This window comes from Berghia stephanieae, chromosome 4 (assembly GCF_034508935.2).
Source record: "Berghia stephanieae isolate SIO BIC M18660-M18661 chromosome 4, UCSD_Bste_1.3, whole genome shotgun sequence".
NCBI lineage: Eukaryota > Metazoa > Mollusca > Gastropoda > Nudibranchia > Aeolidiidae > Berghia > Berghia stephanieae.
In genome coordinates this window covers 89,254,715-89,264,714 of record NC_088363.1, presented here as the reverse complement: position 1 = coordinate 89,264,714, position 10,000 = coordinate 89,254,715, and the positions used below count along the sequence as shown (strand labels likewise).

General features: G+C 34.6%; 1 protein-coding gene across 7 annotated transcripts in view; it reads left to right on the top strand.

The window, feature by feature from the left end:
• The window catches only part of LOC144971524 (uncharacterized), a 311,145-nt gene that overhangs the window by 144,371 nt on the left and 156,774 nt on the right, over positions 1 to 10,000 (top strand). For all 7 annotated transcript variants that reach the window (XM_078912517.1, XM_078912516.1, XM_078912513.1 and 4 more), the window contains one exon: positions 8,043 to 8,155. The gene's annotated coding sequence lies outside the window, so the exon portion shown is untranslated. The remainder of the gene's footprint in view (positions 1 to 8,042; positions 8,156 to 10,000) is intronic.

Sequence of the window (10,000 nt, the reverse complement as noted above, 5' to 3'; positions counted from 1 at the left end):
AAAAAAAATCAATATTTATACATCTTTTGATAATGGGAAAACCGCTATATTTACGATATCATAATATACGATTCCTTCACTCTTGCTTGTTGGAATTCCGGGCGCGTTTCCAACTTCTGCACGAGCTTGCGACTGCGCGTTTGGGAATAAAAAAGAGTATAAAAAATATTTTATTCTTCCCCTCGAACGATTCCTATTTCGTCATCTTGAATAAGAGACATCTTCAAAAACATTTATAAATGATACTTCTTTTCAAAGAATCTGATTTTTAGTGAAATTTACGCTTGAGAATCTGACGTCACAAATTATTGTTGATATCATTACGTGTTACTATTTAAGGAGAGGGGTGGAATAATAACAATAACAACAAAAATAATGCGAGGACGTCCCTACTTCCCTTTGTAAAAAAAAAAAGCAAATCCAATACATAAGAGTTCAAGAATGTTTTTTTTTTTAATTATTATTGGCACCCATCCGGGTTTATTTTACGCGTAATGATATCTGACAGTGATAATTCTTAATTACGTGAAATTCTTAAATTTGAAAACATACCATTGCAACAAAGAATACATATTTGTGACTCATCGTCTTAAAACTGTATTATATCGGAACGAACCAGATGCTTAAAAGACGAATTAAATGTTAAACTGATCAAAAATATAAATTGTTGGCATTAGCACCTTAAAACATGGTATCCATTCTCCTCAATAAAACATACAAACTCAACACAAGTCTGATATTTCTGGCTATAAATTCAATTTTCAACATCTTAACCATCCCGACTTAATACCATTTTGAAGCGAAGGGTCACATTTATGAGAAATGATGTGGGTGAGGTCGTTGGAGGGGTAAAAATAATAAGATTCTTTTAGTCTTGCGTTTGAAATTTTGTCATATCACATAATTGCGCTCAATACATTCATTGGTGGTAATGATAACAACACAATTCTATAAATTATATCATATACATATATATATATACATATATATATATATATATATATATATATATATATATATATATATATATATATTTATATATATAAAACACCTGCCTAGTTAATGAATAATTCATGAGAATCTATGTCTGATGCAATCTTGTTACCTAGCTAGAATCTATTATGAATTGGTTTTGATTTGTTTTTCTTTGTCTGGGTCAATAGCTCGTGATAAAAAACAACGACGTATTTGCATGGGGCGCACAGCAGGCACCTCATATACATTTAATCCGTTAACTGCCGTAGATACTCTGGAAAAACACGTTTTTTTTTTAATTTTGCCATTAATCTCGTCCTTCAAATATCAATCGATTTAAATGACCCTTATCTTGGCAACAAAAAAAAACACTCTGAAACCGGGGACTTCGCGAGGTACCAGGTTTGAGAGTTTTTGTTTTTGTTAAGATGAAGTTCCGTTAAATCGATCGATATTTGAAGGACGAGTTTTCTGGCCAAATTTTTGAATGCGTGACTTTCCGGAGTACGACAGTTAACTGGTTAATCTAGTACCGGGTACCCTCAGTGAGTATCTATCAGATATTAACGATTTACATAGATTGGCATCTGTCGTGATACAACATCAGCTCCCGCCTTCAATGCAGGCAAGATGAACGTGGCGAAACAGATTATTATCGTTTGTGCACAGTTCTCATTTGATCCGCGTTGAAAGGTCATAATGAGAGTGATATAAATTTGACTAAAACTGCGAGATTTTTGCTGTTTTTCAAAATTGGAAAAATGTATTAAAAATTAGCATGCACATAGATAGTTTTATTCACCTACCATTAACATGCAAAAACTAAAAACATTAGTTTTAATACCACGCCTATAATTTGTCTAAGAAAAAATGGAATAAATAGGTATGGGGTAAAAGTAACCCGGGTAAACTACGGATATAGTCGGTGTTAGGGTTGAGTGAGTTAATTCAGTTTTGTTATATGGGAATCCTATGGGGATCCTACAAGCCGTGACAAACACGTCACTTTTCTATTTCGCTCAGAAATTCAATTTCGTAAATGTGTTAACACGAATCCTAGCTTGTCAAAAAAGTCTCAAATTCAATATTTTATTGAATTCTCGTGTCTGAAGGTTGTATTTTATTAGCTGTTAACCCTCTCCTTACCAACTAAATGAAAATCGTCACATTCGTTACGATACAACTAACATTTTTCTTATTCAAACTGCTTTTGTACATCATAATATTTAAAGTTCTAAATGAACTTGTGTTGTAGTGCAATTTTTGCTAAAGAAATTATGTAGAACGTTACTGCTATTGTGTTTGAGTAATAAAAAAAAATTATTTTTGTGTTAGTTGGATGTGATGTTTTGGGGAAAATTCTGAAAATGGCTGGTAAGGGGAGAGTTAACCCTCACCTTACCGATCATTTTCAGTATTTTCCCAAAATGACAGGCTTACCCAGCAGAAAAATTGATTCTTTAAACTATAAAAATCTCTCAATAAAACAAAATTATGTCCTTATTAATCAATCAAAGATCATTCTTCAAAGTTTGTGATGTAGAAAATAAATTTGAATAAGAAAAATGTATATTGTGTCATAACAAATGTGACGATTTTGCTATAGGTGGTAAGGAAAGAGTTAAACACAAAAGGGAGTCGACCGAAATTTGAATATTCTGATCAAACTACTAAAATCAGGGCTTTACTGTTGCATTGCAACACAAGCAGATAGTCTCTAGTGCACGCTTAATTTCACTCCCTGCAAACTCACTTTTTAAAAGTTGGTTGGGTGGGGGGGAGGGAGGGAGGCGGGGAAGAGACGAGAGGTGGGGGGGGGGGGAGAGAGAGAGAGAGAGAGAGAGAATGAACTCTCATTAATCTATGAATAGGTGACGTTAAAATGTCGGTTAAAACAAGTGCCAAAAAGTGAATTCAAAGGTGAAACTTTAGAGATGTGTCATTTTCATTTAAGTATTTTACTTCCTTTAGAATTTATATTCTTTTTTCTGAATATAGGAAAAACTGTTAGCCCAAACCGCATGCATGCATAGTACTTTCTATAAATTTGATTCTCAGCATGGAATTTGGCTTGACTTGCTACTGTTTTGAACAGATGGGTCACATATTTTCTTTCTACACATACACACACACTTACACACACAAACACACACACACAGAGAGGAGAGAGAGAGAGAGAGAGAGAGAGAGAGATTATATGATATAGTATATAGAATATACAATGTGTGCGTGTGGGTGTATGTGTGTCTGTGTGTGTGTGTGTGTGTGTGTGTGTGTGTGTGCAGTTGAAGGTAATGAGGTCTCACGAGATATACATTCCACGGAGAGACAAAGGCGATTATTATCCTCCTTTTTTTTATTTATGATTTTTAAAATCGGCATGTAATCTGAGTACATAGAAACTAAAAGTACAAAGGATAAAAAGCCAACGGTCATTGACCTAACAAGCATCTCACGTGACCCTATTGTCCTTCCAATTTGTACTCAAATCTAATCCGGAGAACAAACAAAAAGAAGGAATTCAAAATGTCACTGACCATCTCAGAACGGTATTACTTTAGGTATGAATTGAATTCGATTGAATTGGACATATATATATATATATATATATATATATATATATTATATATATATAGCATTAAATAATGGAGCAGCATATCTCAGCAGTATGGTCTTTGCTTCGTACCCAAAAGGTACCGAGTTCAAATACCCGCTGCACTGTGCGGCCCTGAGAATAATATTACCTCGCCCTAGCTCAGTTTGCTGCTCTGTACTGCGGCTGACGCCTGGGTTATTCTACTCTTCCCTCGGAATAGACCCTAAAGACAAATTTCCCCTCTGGGATGAACAAAGGTAATCATTTTATTTATTTATAATTTAAAACACACTAAATGTGCTCAAAGTGCTTTACAAGGGGTCCCTAGTCAACAGCAACACTTAGCATGAAGGACGAGAGATGGTGGCAATTAGGCGATACTACAACGCTGTTACTCATTTTACACCTAAGTCCAGTGATGGATGTAAGTCACCCCAAACCTCCCCACTAACCCCCAACCTCCCCCCCCCCCCTCTCCAAAAAACAACATAAAAAAAATTTAAAACAAAACAAAGAAAAACGTGAGCTTTGTTTATATAACGCACTATCCACGTAACGTGCTCAAGGCGCTTTACAAGGAGCTCCTGGCCAACTAAAATACATAACATTATGTAATCAAGACATGGTGCCTTTTAGGCGACATTAAACTTTTTCGGACAGAGATAACACTTTTATCGACCCGGTGTTCATTTTACTCCCGACTGACAGTCAGAATGTGAGTAAAGAGGACTCAACAATGCGGGACACAAACCCTGAACCTTCCGATCCGAAGACCTGTGTCATACAACAAGACCACAAAGCTGCGCAAAAAAAAACAACAAACAAACAAAACAAAAACAAAAAAACAATAACCTAAGATAAGACCAAAGAAGACCATTGAGCCCGATACTTTCCGTGTTTGGTATTTTTTTCTGTTTCGAAGCTGAAATATTATTTTTTTTTATTCTTTATTTTTACAACTCACATCGTCTATAAGCCTTATATATCACTTATTCAACTGTTAACATTTTCGTTTGGTAAAAGATTAATGGAAAAGATTCCAAGTAATCGATTTATCAATGTCAGTAGAAATGTCATATCGATTCCAGCAATATCAATCATCCCGGTATTGCGACAAGTGTTTAAAGATCAAGACAATTAAAATCTCTCTCTCTCTCTCTCTCTCTCTCTCTCTCTCTCTGTCTCTCTCTCTGTCTCTCTTTCTCTCTATCTATCTATCTCTCTCACACACACATACTCTCCCTCCCTCTCTCTCACTCTCTCTCTCTCTCGCTCTCTCTCTCTCTCTCTATCTATCTCTCTATCTATCTATCTCTCTCACTCTCTCTCTCTCGCTCTCTCTCCCTATCTATCTATCTATCTTTCTCTCTCTCACACACACACACACACTCTCTCTCTCTCTCACTCACTCTATCTCGCTCTCTCTCTCTCTCGCTCTCTCTCTCTCTCTCTCTCTCTCTCTCTCTCTCTCTCTCTCTCTCTCTCTCTCTCTCTCTCTCTCTCTCTCTCTGGCTCACTCGATGTCTTATGTTTTCATCCGATTCTTCATAATCCAGGTTACCCCTCTCCTTACCATCCATAGGAAAATCGTCACATTTGTTATGATGCATCCAACAATGTTATTATTCTGATATAAAGAAAATACTTCGTTATAGCGATGAAAATTAGACACTGGACAATATTAGGTATAGAACGTACTTGTTCCTTTTCTGTTTGAGTAGAAAAAATATTTTTTTGTGTTGGGTGGGTGTGAAGTTTCAGGGAAAATTCTGAAAATGGCTGGTAAGGAGAGAGTTAAACAATCTTGTAATTATGTTATTTAGCATGAGGACATGTGTCTTTCCGATAATGCGTGTATTGGAGTGTGTATGCAGTTATGTGCATGTGTGTAAAAGGAAGACCCCGGAGATATGATGAGGAATATGTATATGAGAGAGAGAGGGGGGGATAGAGAGAGAGAGAGAGTGGAGAGAGTTAGAGAGAGAGAGAGAGAAGGAGAGAGAAAGAGACGGAAAGGAGATAAAAAGCTAGCTAGCTAGCTAGAGCAGATAAATGCACACACGCATAAATACACTACACGCAGTCTTACAACTTTTCTTCCAGCCTGGGAACTCGCTTTAAATGACCATCATCTTGGCAAAAACTCTCAAACCTGGGACTGTTATGAAGACCTCGCGAATCCCAGGTTTGAGAGTGTTTGTCAAGATGATGGTCATTTACATCAATCGATATTTGAAGGACGAGTTTTTCTGGCCAGATTTTTTGATACGAGATTTTCCAGAGGACGGAAATTAATTGCTTAGCTCACTCAATCCGATAGATTTTTGCTACTTTTCAAAATAGGAAAAATGTATTTAAAATGAACATGCACTACATAGATAGTTTTTATTCAACTATCATTAACATGCAAAATTTAAAAAAAACATTAACTTTGATACTACGTCTATAATTTGTTTCAGAAAAATGTGATAAGTAGGTATGGGGTAACAGTAACCCGGGTAAACCAATCTTCTCAAAATGGCGGTCAGAATCGAATTCTTAAAACTAAATTCAAATAGTATTTTAAGGATCCAACGAAAATGGATGACTCAACGAGGAGAGAAAATTTTTTAAAACTTAAAATAGCAAAGTTTTTAAAACACTTTGGATTTAAATTTAAATTTTCTTCATTTTTTTTTTTCATTTCGACTTAATACCCGTAGGTCACGAGCAAACTGTATGTAGTTCATTTTTACATGAGACATGAGTCATATTATAGGTAAATGAATATTTTTACATGAGACATGAGTCATATTATAGGTAAATGAATATTTTTACATGAGACATGAGTCATATTATATGTAAATGAATATTTTTACATGGAGACATCCATTAGGACACAGTATTTCAGTTCATTAGAAATTTTATTGCTAAAGATTCATATTCGTATTGAATAATTTGATATAGCCATACAAAATGCTCTTTACAATCCTAAACTCACTATCCTAGTGATCCTAGTGATCATAAACCGGTCAGAATGTTCCATTGCACACAGCACACGTCGCCTGTTTTGCGCAATTTTATATTATCATCGTGTCATATAATTTGTCAACAAATTCTCAGGCAAAAAACAATGATAAAAGCTGATTCCATTTGCATGAAAAATCCGGGTCAGCCCCAAATTTAGTGTGGATGTGATTTAAACGAAAATCGAATTTCGGTTTTTGGACCATTTTCCCCGTTAATGTGTCATCGCCCATCGGTATAATTCATGAGAAATTGATGTAATGGATATCTCTTTAAATGGTTCTATAACAAACAAAGCATTGCTATCAGGAGATACCCTCAGGAATAACGGCTCGGAGGCCGCTTCACAATGGCATTTAGAGTTTACGGTTGTAACATAAGTAACCGATATTCAAATAAGTGCACCGTTGCTTTTCTAATAGAATGGCATTATCACTGTTGTCACGATAGAAAGACGAGAAAATAAAACGAAAACAAAAATTACTGCAATTTAAAATACATTTACAAAATAATTCACAGTGGAGAATGATGGAGACTAGACATAGATACATAGACGTCTATCTAGATAAAAGTGACAAAGTAATTCCATTTGTTGCTAATGGGTGTGATGTTGAAATTAGTGGTGTGAACCATAATAATAAATACATTGGTAGCGTGGATTTCGCCTGGATAGAGTGTCTATTGATTTCACGGTCAATTACTTCCCCCTGACATTTAACGTAGAATGATTTATGGTTCAAATCGAGCTTGAAGCTTTTCATACTATACAATTTTTGTACAAGAATCCCAGCACATTGAAAACATGTTCTGTTTTCCCCCCTTCGTTATCATTGTTGGAAGCCAATATCAATCAACATTGAGATAAAACTTAATTTTCAGTTGTTGTTACAGTAAACATGCTTATATTAAACTCGTGCATGTCGTAAGGTATGTCATTCAATAAACCATCTATTGAGACATTATCTATACATGCATCAATTCATTCATCCATCCATTTAACTAACGAATTCATCTATTCATCTATCCACCGATCTATCCATCGGTCCATTCATCCATACATATATATATATATATATATATATATATATATATATATATATATATATATATATATATATATGTGTGTGTGTGTGTGTGTGTGTGTGTGTATATGGAGTCACTTATTTATGGCCGAACTACGTACATAATATTATGCCGACTGACGATGTGTATGGAAACCACAGAAACATGTGTTTCGGCCATAAATAAGTGAGTGACTCCATTTATATTATTACATTAGCTCTAACCAACGTTATCGAACACTCTCGTACCTACAAGTACCCACTAACACTCATATATATAATATATATATATATATATATATATATATATATATATATATATGAACTACTATAATATGTTTTTTTGGGAAATAAAACAGTATAGTAATATATATTTCTATTGTATATTTTCAATTCTTTCCCAGATTCCATCTACCTTGAAGTCCACACATTGCCCCCCACACAACCGATCTCTGTTAAAAAGACAGCAAATCCTCGAAGACAGCGCTTTATTTACCAGCAAGCCCATAGCTCAGTGGTAAGTTTGTCGCACAAACCATCTTATCTTGCCTTGCCTTGTCTAGGTTAAAATATATCTTGACTTTATCCTTTGCATGCCTTTTCCTAAAATATTATAGGGAATGAGATTAGCGGAAGAGTAGCGTCCCTTGGTTGGAAGTCACGATCGGAAAAGTTATTAGAGAGAGAACGCCATGTTGGTTGTGCGGCATGAGACACTTCACCGAAAGCGAGGACGAGAGAGGCGAATGCGCAAAACCATTTTGACGTTCTCTCTGTAAGGTGATGTCCAATCAAGGGACGCTACTCTTCCACTAATTTCATTCCCTATACAATAGCCCATTATCATCTCTCAAGCATAGTGTGATACATGGTGTTACATTTACATCATGAGTCCGTTCGTTACAACATATCATTAACTAGGAAATGTAGAGATTGATATCAATATGGCTGTAGATTTGTACTTCGAACTAAAAAAAAAAAAAAAAAAAAACGATTTCGAAAGTATTGAAAATTATTCATGATTAAACCATTTTTTTTCTAAGTAATATTGAAATTAATTTTGAGATCATTTTGCGATGATGCAGTTTTTATTTATTTTTTTTTAAACTTAAGTTTATATCTCAAAATGAAATGCGTATGCATATCTAATGCGACTGCCACGCGTTTCAGTCACAACAAAAAGAGAATTCTTTTTTCTAATAGAGACAATGGATATTATTTCCTAATGTGTGAAAAACTAAAGTTTGGTATTCGTTTGTTACTTCAAATTTCAATTCACATGACAACATTTGGTTGAACATAAGTGTAGGACTTATTTCACCCACTCACTCATTCCCATGACCAGCTGATCGTCGGGGGGGGGGGGGGCATGCGGGATGCAGAAAATCATTTGATTAGATCTGTCAATAAAACTACCGTACTTTTGGGGGAAAAGCAACCTGCGATAACTTGTGTCCTAGCCGAAAGGTAGCAAGCATTTCTATTGTGCGTTTCACGCTATAGAAAAACGAAGATAGGCACCGAATCTATGCCGTTATTGGTTATTAATGGTTACTCACTTTCTTTCTTACTTTCTTACTTTCTTACTCACTTTCTTTCTTACTTTCTTACTTTCTTATTCACTTACTTTCTTACTTTCTTACTTACTTACTTACTTACTTACTTACTTACTTACTCACTTAGTTACTCACTTACTTACTTACTTACTTACTTACTTACTTACTTACTTACTCACTCACTTACTTACTTACTTACTTACTTACTTACTTACTTACTTACTTACTTACTTACTTACTTACTCACTCACTTACTTACTTACTTACTCACTTACTTTCTTTCTTTCTTACTTACTTACTTTCTTACTCACGTACTTACTTACTCACTTACTTTCTTTCTTACTTACTTACTTACTTACTTACTTACTTACTTCTTACTTACTTACTTACTTACTTACTTACTTACTTACTTACTTACTTACTTACTTACTTACTTACTTATACTTTACTTACTTTCTTACTCACTTACTTACTTACTTACTCACTTACTTCTTACTTACTTACTTACTTACTTACTACTTCTTTTACTTATACTTCTACTTACTTACTCACTTACTTACTTACTCACTTACTTTCTTACTTACTTTCTTACTTACTTACTCACTTGCTTTCTTACTTACTTACTTACTTACTTACTTACTCAATTACTTACTTACTTACTTACTTACTCACTTACTTTCTTACTTACTTACTCACTTGCTTTCTTACTTACTTACTTACTTACTTACTTACTTTCTTACTTACTTACTTCTTACTTCTTACCTTACTTACTTTTCTTACTTACTTACTTACTTACTTTCTTACTT